Raw genomic sequence first — 19,538 nt, forward strand, 5'->3', positions numbered from 1 at the left:
TTAAAATTGGACCCACTCCAAATGGAAAATCCTGGGGTCCAAATCTCCTCCCACTTCCTGTAATTTGTTAAAAAGGGCAAACCACATTCTTGCAATAAAAACACATCTGACTTAAAAGTTTTTAAAAAGGATAACACACTCTGTGCTCGCAAAGTAGACCTCACACTTCTCACATTGATTGTAGAGATAGTGAGGGCCATGAGCAGTATGGTTAAAAATACAAGCATTAATAGAAGGATAAAACCAAAAGACTGCAGAAAGTTACATTAAAATCATGTTATGTCATGTAGCACTTGCTTCTCCTTTTCCCCAGAAAAACTGGGATCAGGAGGGCAAATGCTCGCCGCCTCAGAGTCCACAGAGAGAACCTCTTGTGGCTCCTTCGGTGACGATGTTCTAAGCTTAACGTGCAAAAAGGAGACTTCATTGGGAGATTCTGCGGGCCACATACGGTCTAGATCTAACGAAGAGGAACTATCTAGCCGATGCGATGCCCGCAGCCTTTTCTCCTCTGTTTGAAGCAGAGGAGATCTCGCAGACCTTTTTTGCACCTGAGCATTGGGGAGTGAACCCTCGGATTCATCCCCACTATCCACCACACTAACCTCCGATACGGTGTAGAGTGAGGAAGCCGTTGCATCCTCCTCCTCCTCCTCCATTTTGTTTTCACTTCTCTCTTGTTGGGGAACGGCTTCCTCACTCTGTTCGCTGTTAAAACTTGACTCCGCCCCTGTGGCCGCCCCACTTCCTTCCTCCTGCCCACTCCCTGAGGCTGGCTGGGAATTAGAATTTCCCGCCAAAACCTCAGGGACCGCCTCCTCCTTCCTTTGCTCTTTTGTTTGTTCCACATGTGGGGCGGCCATTTTGTTGCCTTTCAGTTTGTTGGCAAAACTTTTAGGGCAATCTCTGTAGAGATGGGATGACTCCCCACAGAGGTTGCACCGCCTGCCATTGGTACACTCTTCAAAAGTATGACCAATTTCTCTGCATTTCCCACATATCATTTCCTGGCATGCTTCAGCTAAGTGCCCAAACTTTCCACATTTTCTACATAATTTGGGCATACCCTGGTAGTGAATGTAGCCTCTGTTCTCGCCCAACACAATCATAGAAGGCAGATGCTTCAGGCCCTGGTAGCCCCCAGCGTCTTCCCATTGTTTAATGGGAATTCGCCAGGAGCATGTCCAAATACCATCCTCATCTAAAACCTTGACTGGCTGGCTTCGAACTGTGCAAAATCTGCCCAGCCAGACACAAATGTCCTCCCCAGTCACTGTCTCATTAAACATTCTAACAATCACAGTTTTAAGTGTGTTGTCAGAGAGCTTTTCAACAGTAAACATGGACAGCTGGGATTTAGCTACTTCAAATCTGTGCCAGAAATCATTCAGGTGGGAAACCGCTCTAAAACTAACATCAAATCCTTTGTTCAGGGGCAGAGTCACGATGCAATTCAGATCATCAGGTTTAAAATTTAGAGTTTTTTGGATCAGCTTCCTGGAGAAGTCAAGACGTGACATCCCCAGGAGCTTCCCCTCAACTTCTTTGAATAAAAAACGCACGCTGTGGTGCCTCCTCATGCCGGCACGGGCAGCCGACATGGTGGAGACACCAACAGCCTAAAACTTTAAAAAACAATAAATAAATAAATAATAAATAAATAGATAAAAAGGTCTTACCTTAAAACAGAACCCGAATAAAAGCAGCTGGATCAATGTACCTCTCAAAAGTTTGGGGCTCAAGTCACTGAAGGACCCAAGCCGGAAAAACCTCCAAGAGGCGATCGCTGTCTCTACCCTAGGACCAGACACTTGATCTTAGCCAAAAGGCCGAGAAGCGATGACACAATGACGCAGAGGCGGGGGAGCCGTCAAAGGCCACGCCCACCTGGGCCGTGGCGAGAGGGTCTAAAGGTCGCCAGCAAACAAGCTCAGCTCACAGCAATACAAGCTCAGCTTGACTGTTGACACCGAAAATGGATCACAGCAGAGCGCACAACACGACACTTTGGAGTGCAACCTGGGATTTTGGACCAACAAACATTCTGCCCTAAAAGTGAGCGGGCAGACCAAAGCGTACGTCGTAGAGACTTGAAACTCTTGAGGGATGGTAGTACCCGCCCGGTCTACAACATCACCAAGGCTCGGCCCAATCGGCCCCAAGGTGGCGCTGCAGCGATCAGAAGTACGAAATGCCTCGTAACTCCTGAACCGTCCGTCGCAGACCCAAGTGTCTTACATCACCGGAATCCTTGGCTCGGGCCGAACAAGACGCAGGCCTCGGATTTGATGGTTGCGCTGGCGAGATTTTCGGGTATTTGGGATTTTGTGAAAAAGCTACTTTTGCACACTAGTCCTAGGTCTTTCGCCCGATCTGACCCAAACCGGTGCAGAAAGATTCCCTGGAGTCTGATTGCCGACAGCGATGGGGAAAAAAGTCGGAATTTCGATACACGTTGGCGACGGGACGCCAAAACGTTGGGAGTGGGCGAGGCGGGCTTTACTTAAATGGCCATAACTCTCCAACGGAATGAGACAATTACACCCAAGTCGGTACACCTGTGCATGGGCTCAGCCTGTGCTCAGGTGAAAAGGGATGTGGCGACTGGCCACTTGGTGGCGCTGTAAACAGTAAAAACAACAACATGAATACGGCCATAGGCGACTGTATGTCAGGTGATTTTTCACACATGCACAAGGTATTCATACCACATGATAGAACTCCTCATTCGGAACAACTTTGCTTCTAGGACCACTGCTGCCAATAAAAGCGCTGGTTGAATAATGGAGATTATTTGAAGAATGATGAAAAAAAAACTAAAAAACAGCCCTACTTTTGCAGACTGGTCCTAGGTTGAGAGTTTTACATCTCTCGATCAACCACTGCAGTTCAATTCCCTGGACTTCCTAGGTCGTTAACTACCAGAAGAAGAGGAACTCGAACAATCTGCTCTTTTAACCAGTGTGTCCAGGGGAGAGCGCGAACGCAGTCCCCCACTACCATAAATTATGCAGTCGAGATTCCCACATTTGGGGAATTCGCAGGGGTCAGCACAACCGGAGTGCAATGGCCGAGCCTCGCCCTGGGTGAACCACCTTCCTGATCATGGTGTCTCCCCTGCCAGGTAAGTATGAATTCCCAGGCCTCCCGTCAGAGGCACCGTGTCCCTCTCCGCAATCCTCACCAACGGTCGGACAATCAAACACACACCTGATTCAACTCATCAGCTCATTCGTAAAAACTCCAAGAGATAAGAGAGAGACATCAAAAACCTGCAGAGTCGGGCTCTTTTGCTGTTGTTGTTGTGGATGATGTTGTTTTCATGCTCCGGATCCATGAGCCAAAAATCAATTTCATACGCGGTCACCGGATAGTGGACGAATCAGATGTTAAACGAGATAAGAACAGAGTTGTTGTTTTTTTTTCCCTCTCACACCACCATTACCTGTATAGCATATGATCACCTACAACACCTTTAAAGCACCCATACACAGCAATATACGTTACTTCCATTAACACCTGCTGCCACACAAGACTAAAACATCTCTTTCATTGAACACAGTTTTTGGGGGTGCACCGTTCCCAGAAGTACTGCAATACCGGGTCGATGCGTGGAGTGGACGGAGCAAGCCCCTCTTCCATCTCCCAGTTCCAAAAATCAATTTAATATATGGTGCCCGGGTAGGGCACGTATCAGATATTAAACTGATAAGAACAGATTTTTCTTTCGAAAAAGTTTTATTGTCACAAGTTTTCATTCCATGTTTTCCATTTACATTTTTTTTTTTTTTTTTTTTATATCAAGTATTTATTTACACATCTTAAAACAACAAAACAAACAAATAAAAGGACACACTTTATAGTTAAAAATCAATTATTGATTGTGTGTTGTGTAAAAGTCCATGTATGTTAATATTTGTGTTGTTTTAAAGGAAACGTAAATGGATTAAAATAAATAGGAATAAAACATAAAAACAATAGAACAATAAAACATGCCAAATAAAACATCTCTTGTACAGGATCGAGGGTGAGTCCCTATCAAGATTGTCCATTCACTCCAGGTCTCCAGAACAGGCCCCAGACTCCCCGCTTCTGGTGCCCAGCGGAGATCCCCTCTCCTCCGGCCCGCTGGCCCGCTGTTCCCGTAGCCGGTGTGGTGAGGGTGCATCTACGGGCGGCCAGGGTCGGTGGCGGCCGGGACCTTCTACGTGTGACCCCGGCCCCCCCATCCGAATAACGACGTGCGGCCCACCCTGCAGCGTTGATCTTATTTTCTGCTCGCACGCGTGGAGGGGGACCGTCACGCGTTTCCCCACCAGCAGATTTCTGGTGACCCAGATGGCATCCTTTATCACGTTTAGGGTGAGCCAGAGCGAGGAAAATGTTGGTTGTGTCAGCTCCTTCAAGCCCTGACCCACCCCCAGGATGGCGAGCTTGTAGTCCACCTGGGCCCCACCCGCTGGCAGGCACGGGAAAAACAGGGGCCCGGTCTTGGCCCACAGGTCCCGCGCAGCGCCGCACTCCCAGAGCAGATGTCGAACGGTCTCCGGGGAACCACATCCGGACCGTGGGCAGGTGGAGTTTTTGGCCATGCCTCTGGAGTGCATAACCGCCCTGACCGGGAGGATCTCATGAGCCACCATCCACGACAAGTCTTTAAGCCTGTTCTGGAGAGCTGGGTGGGCTGCGTTCCTCCAAACATCTTTGGCCTCACCTAGTGTGAGGCCTGGAACCGGGCTCACCGATTCTCGATCCTGCACAAGAGAGATAAGAGACTTATGGTTAGTTAAAATGGTGGCATCATTTGTCTCTAAAAGATATTTCTTTAAAAATTTCTTAATAAAACTATGCTCTTTTGACAAATTAAAAGACACAGGACTTTTAAGATCAATGGGTAAAATTTTCAAAGTTCTTAGGTATGACCCCATCCAGAATCGGGTCATGGCTGCTGTCTTGTGTTCTCTGGATGGGGTCAGTGCGTACTGGATGTGGAGGGCGGCAAAGCGGCTGCCTAAAAACAGGTGGGGGTCTGGGAGGCCTTTCCCGCCATTCTCTTTTTTCTTTTTGACGACCTCCCTCTTTAGTCGTTCCCACTTGGACCCCCACAGGAAATAAAATACCGCCCTCTCCAGGTTGGCCAGGAATCGTCTTGGGGGACTAAAAACAGAACAGACAAGTAAAATCAGTGGTAAAATCACAGCTTTAAAAATTAAAATCTTGCCTTCAAACGTCAATTGTCTCAGTCCCCAAAAGCCCAGTCTTTGCCTGACTTTCCCTAACATGTCAGTCCAGTTTCCTTGTCCTCCACCCTCTCTGTCAAATTTTACACCTAAAATTTTCAAATCATTGTCTTTAAAATCCAAATCTAGTCCAACTGTGTCCACGTTCCCCCACGGCCCGAAGAGCTGGGCCTCGGACTTACTCCTATTGAGCTTGGCGCCCGAGGCCCGACCGTACCAGTCAGTCAAGTCCATTGCTCTTCGTACTGATAAAAGGTCAGTCGCTAAAAGGGTCACGTCATCCATATATAAAACACAGGTCGCCGTCAGTCCACCAGTCCCTGGGATGTCTAGTCCTTTAATCCATTTATCCCTTCTCAAGATTTGTGCCAGTGGCTCAATACAAGCCACATACAGAAGGGGAGATAAAGGACACCCCTGACGGACGCCGCTGTAGAGTTTTACAGCTTTGGATAAATGCCCGTTAACCAAAATTCTGCTAGACAGATCGTTGTACAGCAGTCCCACCCAGGCTATAAACCTCCCAGGAAAACCCATTTTTTCCAGTACCTTAAACAGGAACTGGTGCGAGATACGGTCGAATGCCTTTTCAAAGTCTAAATTTAGGACTACTAGCTGAATGTTTCTGTCTCTCGCAAAACAGATGGCGTCTCTGATCAGTACCAGGCTGTCCGTGATCTTCCTTCCGGGCACGGCGCATGCTTGATCCAAGTGGATTACGTCTGCTAAAACTGTCGACATACGCGTGGCTAAAATTTTGCTAAAAAGTTTGCAGTCAACGTTTAAAAGAGTGATGGGTCGCCAATTCTTTAAGTCAGTCTTGTCGCCTTTCTTATGTAATAGCGTCACTATCCCTATTCTGAAGCTGTCTGGAAGTCTGTTCACATTGTCAAATTCTTTAAAAACAGTCAGTAAGTCATGTGCTAAAATGTCCCCAAAGGTCAAGTAAAATTCAAGTGGTAGTCCGTCTAGTCCTGGGGACTTCCCACGCTTAAAACCTTTCAGAGCTTTTTGTATTTCTAAAATCGTAAAATCCTGTCTTAAAAGTGCACATTGACTCTGGAGCTTTTTGTCTAAAAAATTTAAAACTTCCATTAAGGTATCGTCGTGTACTTGTTTTAGGCCATATAAATCACTATAAAAGTTTTCCACCCCTCTTAAAATCTCTTCTGTTTCATTTACCACCCTCCCATCCGATTTCAAAGTTGTCAAAGCCCCTCCCCGTGTTATAATTTTTTAAAAAAAATATCTTGTACACTTTTCCCCTTCTTCAATATCTTGTTCTCTACTCCTTAAAATGACACCTTTACTTTGAATTTGGGCTAAAACTGACATTTCTTGTTTTACTTCTTTTATTTCTTCACTAAAATCAAACCCAATTTTTAAAAGATTAAAATACCTCTGTAGTCGTTTTTGCAACCCCATCATGCGTCTCTTTTCTTTTTTCTTTTTCTCCTTTCCTATTTTCTTAAAAAACTGTCTCGTCCGTTCCTTTACCATTTCCCACCACTGTGCACGTGAATCATAAAAGTCTTGGAGGGTCTGCCATCGGCTGAACTGCTCCCTGTACTCACTAAATACTTCCTCATCCTCCAACAGGGAGCAGTTCAACTTCCACAGCCCTCCTCCTACTGTCACACCAGAGGCCAGTGAAAGGGTGCAGGATAGCATCATGTGATCAGAAAAAAAGAGGGGGGATAATGTAGCATCGGTTGGCAAGCAGTCCCGTGTAAAAATGTAGTCAATGCGAGAGGCTCTGGTGCCATCACCACTGAACCAGGTGAAGCCCTCCTCTCTCTGATGCATTTTTTTAAAGCAGTCGACTAAATTAAAATCTCTGACTAAATTTTGCAATAAAACCGATGTTTTGTCAAATTTAAAACCTTCTACCCTCTTCCTATCTTTCGGAGTTAAGACACAGTTAAAATCCCCTGCCACCACCAAAGGGGCCCTCCCTAACATGTGGGGCTGCAGGTCTTCTAAAAGCTCATATCTTTCATTCTTATCATTAAAACCATACACATTAAGAACATTAAAATCCTTATCTAAAAAAGTCAAGTTTGCTAAAATTGCTCGCCCATCCCTTACCACCGTGCTGCCCTTCACCAAGATGTTTGGATTGTTGATTAAAATAGCAACACCGTCATTTTTGTTAAAATTGGACCCACTCCAGATAGAATGTCCAGGGGTCCAAAGCTCCTCCCACTTTCTGTAATTGGATAAAAAGGGCAAAGCACATTCTTGCAATAAAAACACATCTGACTTACAGGATTTTAAAAAGGATAAAACGCTCTGTGCTCGTATATCACTTCTCACACTTCTCACATTTATTGTAGAGATTGTGAGGGCCATGAGCAGTATAGTTAAAATGATATGAACTTTTAAAAGAAGACTAATAAAAGACATACAGAGGCATCTTTAAAATTATGTTATTTCTTGTTCCTCATGCCTCTCCCTTCTCCCATGGGGGCTGGGTTCAGGAGGGCAAGAGGTTGACACTTCCGAAGCCACAGAGCTGAACTCTTGCGACTCTTTCGGTGTCGATGTTCTTAGCTTAAAATGCAGAAAGGAAACTTCATTAGGGGATTCTGAGGGCCACATGCGGTCTGGATCCTCCGGGGAGAAACTATCCAGCCCTTGTGTAGCCCTCATTCTTTTCTCCACTACTACACACAACGGAGATCCCGCAGTTCTCTTCTGCACTTGAGCATTTGGGAGTGAAAGGTCAGTTTCACTCCCACTGGAGGGCATACTCACCTCCGAGACGGTGTTGAGGGAGGAAACCGTTTCATCCTCTCCGTCTTCTGTTTCCTTTCCTTTATCTTGTCCGGGAGTGGTTTCCTCCCCCTGTTCGGTTTCAAGCTGTGACTCCGCCCCTGTGGCCGCCCCACTTCCTTTTTCCTGACAAATCCCTGAGGCTGGCTGGGAATTTGAAATTCCCGCCAAAATCTCAGGGACCACCTCCTTCTCTCTTTGTTCTTTTGTTTGTTCCACATGTGGGGCGGCCATTTTGTTCCCTTTCAATTTGTTGGCAAAACTTTTAGGGCAATCTCTGTAGAGATGGTCAGTTTCACCACAAAGATTACACCTTCTGCCAATGGTACATTCTTCAAAGATGTGACCAATTCCTCTACACTTCCCACATGTTAATTCCTTGCATGCATCAGCTAAATGCCCCATCCTCCCACACTTCCTGCACAGTTTGGGCATTCCTTGGTAGTGAATGTAGCCCCTGTTCTCTCCCAACACAATCATTGAAGGCAGATGCTTCAGGCCCTGGTAGCCCCCGGCGTCCTCCCATTGTTTAATGGGAATTCGCCAGGAACAATTCCAGATACCATCTTCATCTAACACTTTGATTGGTTGACCCCGAACAGTGCAAAATCTGCCCAGCCAGACACAAATGTCCTCCCCATTCACTGTTTCATTAAACATCCTAACAATCACAGTTTTTAATGAATTGTCAGAAAGTTTCTCCACAGTAAACATAGCGAATTGGGCTTTGCATGCATCAAACCTTTGCCAGAATTCAATTAACAGGGAAGCACTTTTGAAACTTAAATCAAAACCTTTGTTCAGGGGGAGAGTTACTAGGCAGTTCAAGTCCTCGGGTCTAAAATTTAGGGCTTTCTGGATCAGCTTCCTGGAGAAGTCAAGACGTGACAACCCCAGGAGCTTACCATCCACCTCTTTAAATAAAAAACGCACGCTGTGGTGCCTCCGCATGCCGGCACGAGCAGCCGACATGGTGGAGACACCAACAGCTATTTAAAACACAACCTTAAAACCGTAATAAATAAATAAATAAATAAATAACTTACCTTAAGAACAAAAGATTCCTTGGAAAACCAAGTCGTCCGGATAAAAAAAAAAAAAAAAAAAAAAAAAAAAGATAAAAAGATGTTCTGATAAGAACAGATTTTTTTTTTTTTTTTTTTTTTAATCCATCATTTACATACATATATTACATGATTTTACAACACACTTTTTCAATGTACCATCATTTTACACATAGAACCAATTTTTAAATCCTATCTCCCTCTCCTACTCAGGTATCTTTCTATTTCTTTTTTAATTTTTCCTTCGTCTACATATTTTAGTACTCTTGCTAATACACAACATACAATTAACTTTGAATCCATCCTTGGTTTTTTGACCCTCAACATTGAGGTCCTATGATTCCACACAAATCTCTTCCCTTCGGTTACAATTATCCATACTCCTTTCCTCACATCCGCCCTCTGCCTCTCCAAACCTTCCCCATAAATTACCAGGTTTCTGGTCAATATAGGGCCCCTCCATCCCACCCACCATTGATTCACCTCTTTCCAAAAGGCTGACGCAATTGGACATGACCAAAAGACATGTTCAATTGTCTCTTCCTTCCCACACTCATTTGGGCATAAAGGTGACCTTCCTTGCCCATGACGGTACAGCCTTTCTCTTACAGGCAAGCGCCCCAGGGCCCCCATCCAATGAAGGTCCCTGCCCGCCCCATCTATATATGACGGCTGTATCATCTTCCAATTCACCTTGACCGGCAGAAGTCTTTCTAATCCCTCTTCCCCCCTCTCCCTTTCCCTTAAGCCTCTATACAATTCTTTATGGTTCAAAACTATTCCCTGTTCCAAACCCCAAGAATGTTTGTGCAGAAAATTAGCCAGCCATTGGTATTCCGCCGTCCTATCCATCGACCATGGAACCAACTTGTCCCACATAGTTATTGATCTCAGTAAGAAGGCTGCCCAGAACCTTGCAAAATAATAAGCTTTGTGAACCCTCTCCTGTACAATCAGGCGTGCCGTAAAAGAAACAAAAATAGCTGCAACCCACAAACTAAAAAACGGTACCCCTCTCCCGCCCTGCTTAACATCTTGCCCCACCTGTGCCCTCGATACCATCTCACACCCACCCTTCCACAAAAAAGAAAACACCAGACTATCCAACTCACGGCCCTCATTATAAGGAATAGGGAAAACATAAGCTAAAAAATTAACTGTAGGCAGCAAATCCGCTTTTATCACCAATGCCCTCCCCGATAGAGAAAGTTCTCTTGTTCTCCAAAACCCCACTTTGGAGCGGATTTTCCCAACCAAAACCTTCCAGTTCTCCTTGGCACTATTCTGCCTGAAAAACCGTACCCCCAATATTTTTAGGCCATTTTCACATAAACTATATCCCCCAGTGACGGTTTCCTTCCCAGCCCACTTCCCGACAAACATCACTGCTGACTTTGACATGTTCACTTTTGCCCCCGTAGCCTCCCCAAAGTCCCTAAGGATCTGGGTTGATTCCGCAAAATCCCTCTCAGTCGTCAAGAACAGTGTCATGTCATCTGCATACACGGACACTTTTGCGCACCTACCTCCCGCGCCTGGCATATGCAAGCCACTGAACCTCTGCCAAGTTCTTAAACGGGCTGCCAAAGGCTCTATGAACAGGATATATAAGAGGGGGGACAAGGGACAACCTTGTCTCACCCCTCCCAACTGTTTTACTGACCTCGTCAAAAAGCCATTCACTCTCACCTTACTCTCCGCCCCCTCATACAATAAACGCACCCACGCTCTAATCCCTTCCCCAAATCCTACCCTCTCCAAAACTTTGAACAAAAAAGAAAGCCCGACTCTATCAAAAGCCTTTTCTTGATCGAGGCTTAAGATAGCTAGCGGAAGATTCCTCTGCTCAGCCCACCCTACAGCGTCCCTTATCAGCGTTAGATTCAAACTACTAGTCCGCCCAGGCACCCCGCAGGTTTGGTCCGGATGCACTACCCTCCCTACCACCGACCTCATTCTCACCGCTATCACTTTTGCCAGGATCTTGTAATCTATATTGAGCAAAGTGATGGGTCTCCAATTTGCCAAATCTTCCTTGTCTCCCTTCTTATACAGAAGGGAGACATGCCCTGTCCTCATTGACTCGGGAAGCATTCCAGCCGACAGGCTCTCATTATACACCTCCACCAGGTCCTTCCCAATTTGCTGCCAAAAAGAGCAATATAACTCAATTGGCAACCCATCACAACCTGGAGCCGTCCCTTTCTTAAGAGTTACCATCGCCTCTCTTGCTTCTTGCCAAGAAACTTCCCCTTCCAGACCATCAGCTTCCTCACTCTCTAAAGATTTCCTTAAGCACTTTAAAAACCCTTCTGCCAAAGAATCTACAGAACCTCTAACACTAAAAAGCTGCTTATAAAAATACTCCACCACACTCAACATCTCATCCGTCGACTTTGTATACCCATTCTCTGTCCTCAAAATCTCTATACCTCTCTTCTGTTGATTTTTCTTTATGGCAGCGAATAAAAATTTTGATGGCCCTTCCTCCAAAACCCTTCTCCTCCTGCCCATCTCTAACATAAACTTTTCCGCCTCTTTCATATAGAAATCCTTTATCTTTCCCTGTAACTCGTAGAACCTGCCTCCTACCCCTGCTACCCCACTCCCTCCATTATTCCACAGACACTGCATTTCCCTATTCCAACCATTAATTACCTCTCTCCTTTTCACTGCTTTAGCCCTCCCCCACCACCTACAGAAAATTCCTATTCTCTCCTTAACTCCCTCCCACCACAAGGCCCGCGACACATACAACCCCTTCAAATTCTGCCACGCCCTATAAAGATGTCTGAACACCTGGCAGAAAATCTCGTCCTGCAAAAAAAACCTATTCAGCCTCCAGGACCCTCTTCCCCTCTCACACCCCCCCACTTCCACCTCCACCCCTACCATACAATGGTCCGACAACCAGACCGGTAACCTAAAAAACTTCCCCATTTCAATTCCCGCAGGTACAAACACATAATCCAGGCGGGAAGCTTCTCCTCTACTGTTTCTCCATGTATATCCCTCTGATGCTCCCCCTACCACCTTGAAGGAATCACGAAACGAAAAACTTCTAATTAAATTGGCTAACTCCCCTCTAGGTTCTCTATCCAGCGACACATTAAAGTCCCCCCCAAGAAAAACCTTCCTATGCGTAAAAAATAAAACTTTCAAACAATTAAAGAAACCCAACCTCTCATCTCTTTTGCTGGGAGCATAAACATTAATAATTCTAACACCCACCCCTCTCCATCTTACATCAATGTATAACACCCTCCCCGGAACAACCATTGCACTCCCTTCAACTAAAAATTCTTCAGAATTGAAAAGTATTCCCACCCCATCAGCCTTAACGTTTCCCGCCCCCCACACTGATGGGCCCCTTTCCCATTCCTCTGAAAAAATAACTTCGTCTCTGCTGCCCTCTAGATGGCATTCTTGTAACAACAAAACATCAAAACAACAGGTCTTTAAAGACTCAAAAAAGGCTCTCCTTCGCTCTGCCATCTTCAGACCTCTCACATTGAGAGTAGCTATCCTGAAACCTCTCATCTTGGGCATACAGAAATATCACAAAACCCCCCCAAAAAATATACATAGAACCACAAACAGTTTTGACCTTTTCAAACTGCACCTAAAAGCTGTCCCCCCACCCTCCCTTACATTAAATGTTGCCTTCCTTAAACAAACCATATGGAGAGAAAAAAAAAAACTCTTAGCAAAGAAAAGAACAGGAACCCTTATTTTCCCCACATCCAAAATTCACCTACTGTCCATCTTCCCCAAACGCTTCTTTCCTCTCCCCCCTGATACCTCAATCCAATCCCCCCCTTCCCCTTCCACCCTCTCCCCCTCATCCCCCCCTGTATTCTTTCCCAAAATAGATTTCACCTTTTCAAAAACTCTCGCCCTCCCCTCATTCCCGCATGTCCCCTCCCCCTCAGGAAGCCCCATCTCAACGTCCATCTCGTCTCCATCCTCTCCCCAGTCACTTCCGGCTGTCAGCTCTTGGGCCTGGAACCTGCTGCACTTTCGCTCGACCTCTGCACTCTTGTCCTCCAAAGACCTCCGACGTCTTAATCCTTGACCCGTACCCAGTTTCAGCGTGTCCTGTTGCTGTAGGCCCTCACCATCACCTGAAGGGAGCTGTTTCTCTCCGCCACTTGCCATCTCCACTGCCCCCTGGTCTGTCTCATAGATTCCGCACAGCACCTCTGCCACGTCGAATTCAGACCACACTTGCGATGACGCCGTCTGCTGTTCCACCTCCACCTTCCCGCTCTTTCCCGGCCCCTCTGCATTCCTTGTTTCTCCAGCCTGCTCCTTCGACGCCGGTTTGGCGTTCAAACACGAGGGACCAGCCTCTTGACTGCTCATCACCGCCTGCACACTCTCCAGTAAGCCAGCAAAATCTTCCTGCAAATCGTGCCCTTCTTTGAACAGGCTGGCGTAAGATTTCTGCCTGCTGGGACACATCCGGAACAAATGATCTTTCTCCCCACACAAGCTGCATCTTTTAGGCTCTGGGCAGTTTGAGGCCACGTGCTCAGACGATTCACAAAAGCGACACCGTTGGCCTACACAGTCCGCCTTCACATGGCCTTGAGCGCCACACCTTCTGCAATACAGTGGCTGCCCTGGGTAGTGCAGAAAGCCTCTATTTGACCCGATGAAAAAGGATCCTGGAGGGTGCACAATGCCTCCCTGTGCTGCTGGGTCTACTCGCAGTTTCACCAGATACCTCCGCTTGCCAGTCCAGATTCCAAAGCGGTCTTTCAAACGCTCACCTCCTTTGACTGTCTCACAATATCTAGCCAGAAAAGATAGCACATCACTGTCCTCCACAAAAGGGTTGTAAACGTGGATTGTCAAAGGTAAAAAGTCCTGAGCAAAGGCTGGAATTATTTGCAGGCCTTTCAAACACTGATGGTCTTTCTTCTTTTCCCAAGCTTCAAAAAAAACAACACAATCCCTTAACTGGAAAAAGGTCAAGTCCATAAACCCAGAAGAAGAAGAAAAGTCTTGCAGGCAAAAGACTAGTGAGGCTGAAATTCCAAAAACTTCCCTCAAGAGCTCGGTTACCACGAAGTCCCGTCCAAATCTTCTCTTTACTTCCATATCCGTATCCGCCTTCACTTGTATCCTGACCGTGTTTCTCAACCGCACCATCATGGTCGGCATCTGCATCTCCTCTCTCGGTGCATCCATTTGGCGTACACTTGATCTTAGCCAAAAGGCCGAGAAGCGATGACACAATGACGCAGAGGCGGGGGAGCCGTCAAAGGCCACGCCCACCTGGGCCGTGGCGAGAGGGTCTAAAGGTCGCCAGCAAACAAGCTCAGCTCACAGCAATACAAGCTCAGCTTGACTGTTGACACCGAAAATGGATCACAGCAGAGCGCACAACACGACACTTTGGAGTGCAACCTGGGATTTTGGACCAACAAACATTCTGCCCTAAAAGTGAGCGGGCAGACCAAAGCGTACGTCGAAGAGACTTGAAACTCTTGAGGGATGGTAGTACCCGCCCGGTCTACAACATCACCAAGGCTCGGCCCAATCGGCCCCAAGGTGGCGCTGCAGCGATCAGAAGTACGAAATGCCTCGTAACTCCTGAACCGTCCGTCGCAGACCCAAGTGTCTTACATCACCGGAATCCTTGGCTCGGGCCGAACAAGACGCAGGCCTCGGATTCGATGGTTGCGCTGGCGAGATTTTCGGGTATTTGGGATTTTGTGAAAAAGCTACTTTTGCACACTAGTCCTAGGTCTTTCGCCCGATCTGACCCAAACCGGTGCAGAAAGATTCCCTGGAGTCTGATTGCCGACAGCGATGGGGAAAAAAGTCGGAATTTCGATTCACGTTGGCGACGGGACGCCAAAACGTTGGGAGTGGGCGAGGCGGGCTTTACTTAAATGGCCATAACTCTCCAACGGAATGAGACAATTACACCCAAGTCGGTACACCTGTGCACGGGCTCAGCCTGTGCTCAGGTGAAAAGGGATGTGGCGACTGGCCACTTGGTGGCGCTGTAAACAGTAAAAACAACAACATGAATACGGCCATAGGCGACTGTATGTCAGGTGATTTTTCACACATGCACAAGGTATTCATACCACATGATAGAACTCCTCATTCGGAACAACTTTGCTTCTAGGACCACTGCTGCCAATAAAAGCGCTGGTTGAATAATGGAGATTATTTGAAGAATGATGAAAAAAAAACTAAAAAACAGCCCTACTTTTGCAGACTGGTCCTAGGTTGAGAGTTTTACATCTCTCGATCAACCACTGCAGTTCAATTCCCTGGACTTCCTAGGTCGTTAACTACCAGAAGAAGAGGAACTCGAACAATCTGCTCTTTTAACCAGTGTGTCCAGGGGAGAGCGCGAACGCAGTCCCCCACTACCATAAATTATGCAGTCGAGATTCCCACATTTGGGGAATTCGCAGGGTTCAGCACAACCGGAGTGCAATGGCCTAGCCTCGCCCTGGGTGAACCACCTTCCTGATCATGGTGTCTCCCCTGCCAGGTAAGTATGAATTCCCAGGCCTCCCGTCAGAGGCACCGTGTCCCTCTCCGCAATCCTCACCAACGGTCGGACAATCAAACACACACCTGATTCAACTCATCAGCTCATTCGTAAAAACTCCAAGAGATAAGAGAGAGACATCAAAAACCTGCAGAGTCGGGCTCTTTTGCTGTTGTTGTTGTGGATGATGTTGTTTTCATGCTCCGGATCCATGAGCCAAAAATCAATTTCATACGCGGTCACCGGATAGTGGACGAATCAGATGTTAAACGAGATAAGAACAGAGTTGTTGTTTTTTTTTCCCTCTCACACCACCATTACCTGTATAGCATATGATCACCTACAACACCTTTAAAGCACCCATACACAGCAATATACGTTACTTCCATTAACACCTGCTGCCACACAAGACTAAAACATCTCTTTCATTGAACACAGTTTTTGGGGGTGCACCGTTCCCAGAAGTACTGCAATACCGGGTCGATGCGTGGAGTGGACGGAGCAAGCCCCTCTTCCATCTCCCAGTTCCAAAAATCAATTTAATATATGGTGCCCGGGTAGGGCACGTATCAGATATTAAACAGATAAGAACAGATACTACACTTTATCTTAGCCAAAAGGCCGAGAAGCGATGACACAATGACGCAGAGGCGGGGGAGCCGTCAAAGGCCACGCCCACCTGGGCCGTGGCGAGAGGGTCTAAAGGTCGCCAGCAAACAAGCTCAGCTCACAGCAATACAAGCTCAGCTTGACTGTTGACACCGAAAATGGATCACAGCAGAGCGCACAACACGACACTTTGGAGTGCAACCTGGGATTTTGGACCAACAAACATTCTGCCCTAAAAGTGAGCGGGCAGACCAAAGCGTACGTCGTAGAGACTTGAAACTCTTGAGGGATGGTAGTACCCGCCCGGTCTACAACATCACCAAGGCTCGGCCCAATCGGCCCCAAGGTGGCGCTGCAGCGATCAGAAGTACGAAATGCCTCGTAACTCCTGAACCGTCCGTCGCAGACCCAAGTGTCTTACATCACCGGAATCCTTGGCTCGGGCCGAACAAGACGCAGGCCTCGGATTCGATGGTTGCGCTGGGGAGATTTTCGGGTATTTGGGATTTTGTGAAAAAGCTACTTTTGCACACTAGTCCTAGGTCTTTCGCCCGATCTGACCCAAACCGGTGCAGAAAGATTCCCTGGAGTCTGATTGCCGACAGCGATGGGGAAAAAAGTCGGAATTTCGATTCACGTTGGCGACGGGACGCCAAAACGTTGGGAGTGGGCGAGGCGAGCTTTACTTAAATGGCCATAACTCTCCAACGGAATGAGACAATTACACCCAAGTCGGTACACCTGTGCACGGGCTCAGCCTGTGCTCAGGTGAAAAGGGATGTGGCGACTGGCCACTTGGTGGCGCTGTAAACAGTAAAAACAACAACATGAATACGGCCATAGGCGACTGTATGTCAGGTGATTTTTCACACATGATAGAACTCCTCATTCGGAACAACTTTGCTTCTAGGACCACTGCTGCCAATAAAAGCGCTGGTTGAATAATGGAGATTATTTGAAGAATGATGGAAAAAAAACTAAAAAACAGCCCTACTTTTGCAGACTGGTCCTAGGTTGAGAGTTTTACATCTCTCGATCAACCACTGCAGTTCAATTCCCTGGACTTCCTAGGTCGTTAACTACCAGAAGAAGAGGAACTCGAACAATCTGCTCTTTTAACCAGTGTGTCCAGGGGAGAGCGCGAACGCAGTCCCCCACTACCATAAATTATGCAGTCGAGATTCCCACATTTGGGGAATTCGCAGGGGTCAGCACAACCGGAGTGCAATGGCCGAGCCTCGCCCTGGGTGAACCACCTTCCTGATCATGGTGTCTCCCCTGCCAGGTAAGTATGAATTCCCAGGCCTCCCGTCAGAGGCACCGTGTCCCTCTCCGCAATCCTCACCAACGGTCGGACAATCAAACACACACCTGATTCAACTCATCAGCTCATTCGTAAAAACTCCAAGAGATAAGAGAGAGACATCAAAAACCTGCAGAGTCGGGCTCTTTTGCTGTTGTTGTTGTGGATGATGTTGTTTTCATGCTCCGGATCCATGAGCCAAAAATCAATTTCATACGCGGTCACCGGATAGTGGACGAATCAGATGTTAAACGAGATAAGAACAGAGTTGTTGTTTTTTTTTCCCTCTCACACCACCATTACCTGTATAGCATATGATCACCTACAACACCTTTAAAGCACCCATACACAGCAATATACGTTACTTCCATTAACACCTGCTGCCACACAAGACTAAAACATCTCTTTCATTGAACACAGTTTTTGGGGGTGCACCGTTCCCAGAAGTACTGCAATACCGGGTCGATGCGTGGAGTGGACGGAGCAAGCCCCTCTTCCATCTCCCAGTTCCAAAAATCAATTTAATATATGGTGCCCGGGTAGGGCACGTATCAGATATTAAACTGATAAGAACAGATTTTTCTTTCGAAAAAAGTTTATTGTCACATTGTTTCATTCCATTCTTTCAATATCCATTTTTTCCTTATAAAATCACATTTTTGCACATATCTTAAAACAACAAAAAGGACATAAGTTACAGTTAAAAATCAGTTATGTTGATGTGTTGTGTAAAAGTCCATGTATGTTGTGTGTTGTTTTAAAGTAAAGGTAAAATGGATTAAAATAAAATAGGAATGCAAATATAAAACAATAAAACAATAAAATATGCCAAATAAAACATCTCTTGTACAGGATCGAGGGTGAGTCCCTATCAAGAATGTCCATTCACTCCAGGTCTCCAGAACAGGCCCCAGACTCCTCGCTTCCTGTGCCCAGCGGAGATCCCCTCTCCTCCGGCCCGCTGGCCCGCTGTTCCCGTAGCCAGAGTGGTGAGGGTGCATCTACGGGCGGCCAGGTACGGTGGCGGCCGGGACCTTCTCCGTGTGACCTCGGCCCCCCCATCCGAATAACGACGTGCGGCCCACCCTGCAGCGTTGATGTTATCCTCTGCTCGCACGCGTGGAGGGGGACCGTCACGCGTTTCCCCACCAGCAGGTTTCTGGTGACCCAGATGGCATCCTTGATGTGGTTGAGGGTGAGCCAGAGCGAGGCAAACGTTGGTGGTGTCAACTCCTTCAAGCCCTGACCCACCCCCAGGATGGCGAGCTTATAGTCCACCTGGGCCCCACCCGCTGGCAGGCACGGGAAAAACAGGGGGCCTGTCTTGGCCCACAGGTCCCGCGCAGCGCCGCACTCCCAGAGCAGATGTTGAACGGTCTCCGGGGAACCACATCCGGACCGTGGGCAGGTGGAGTTTTTGGCCATGCCTCTGGAGTGCATGACCGCCCTGACCGGGAGGATCTCATGAGCCACCATCCACGACAGGTCCTTAAGCCTGTTCTGGAGAGCTGGGTGGGCTGCGTTCCTCCAAACGTCTTTGGCCTCACCTAGTGTGAGGCCTGGAACTGGACTCACCGATTCTCGATCCTGCACAAGAGAGACGAGAGACTTGTGATTAGTTAAAACAGTGGCATCATTTGTTTCTAAAAGATATTTCTTTAAAAATTTCTTAATAAAACTATGCTCTTTTGACAAATTAAAAGACACTGGACTTTTAAGATCAATGGGTAAAATTTTCAAACTTCTTAGGTATGACCCCATCCAGAATCGGGTCATGGCTGCTGTCTTGTGTTCTCTGGATGGGGTCAGTGCATACTGGATATGGAGGGCGGCAAAGCGGCTGCCTAAAAACAGGTGGGGGTCTGGGAGGCCTTTCCCGCCATTCTCTTTTTTCTTTTTAACGACCTCCCTCTTGATTCGTTCCCACTTGGACCCCCACAGGAAATAAAATACCGCCCTCTCCAACTTAGCCAGGAATCGTCTTGGGGGACTAAAAACAGAACAGACAAGTAAAATTAGTGGTAAAA

At 47.0% G+C, this 19,538-nt stretch overlaps 4 non-coding genes and 2 pseudogenes across 4 annotated transcripts; all 6 read right to left on the reverse strand.

Annotated features, from left to right (window-relative positions):
• Positions 1-2,968: 2,968 nt before the first annotated feature.
• On the reverse strand, positions 2,969-3,132 carry LOC143753243 (U1 spliceosomal RNA). The gene has a single exon (XR_013207664.1). It is a non-coding gene; the product is annotated as a U1 spliceosomal RNA (small nuclear RNA).
• Positions 3,133-3,566: 434 nt separating this feature from the next.
• Positions 3,567-3,740, reverse strand: LOC143753252 (U2 spliceosomal RNA; annotated as a pseudogene).
• Positions 3,741-15,443: 11,703 nt separating this feature from the next.
• Positions 15,444-15,607, reverse strand: LOC143753173 (U1 spliceosomal RNA). Its single transcript, XR_013207594.1, has one exon. It is a non-coding gene; the product is annotated as a U1 spliceosomal RNA (small nuclear RNA).
• A 434-nt stretch (positions 15,608-16,041) lies between these two features.
• On the reverse strand, positions 16,042-16,232 carry LOC143753250 (U2 spliceosomal RNA). Its single transcript, XR_013207672.1, has one exon. It is a non-coding gene; the product is annotated as a U2 spliceosomal RNA (small nuclear RNA).
• A 1,105-nt stretch (positions 16,233-17,337) lies between these two features.
• On the reverse strand, positions 17,338-17,501 carry LOC143753254 (U1 spliceosomal RNA). Its single transcript, XR_013207674.1, has one exon. It is a non-coding gene; the product is annotated as a U1 spliceosomal RNA (small nuclear RNA).
• A 434-nt stretch (positions 17,502-17,935) lies between these two features.
• LOC143753261 (U2 spliceosomal RNA) lies at positions 17,936-18,111 on the reverse strand (annotated as a pseudogene).
• Between the last annotated feature and the right edge of the window lie 1,427 nt (positions 18,112-19,538).

The sequence above is a fragment of the Siphateles boraxobius genome, unplaced genomic scaffold (assembly GCF_051911475.1).
Source record: "Siphateles boraxobius isolate OS27281-9 unplaced genomic scaffold, OSU_SipBor_1 275, whole genome shotgun sequence".
In the NCBI taxonomy this organism is placed as follows: Eukaryota; Metazoa; Chordata; class Actinopteri; order Cypriniformes; family Leuciscidae; genus Siphateles; species Siphateles boraxobius.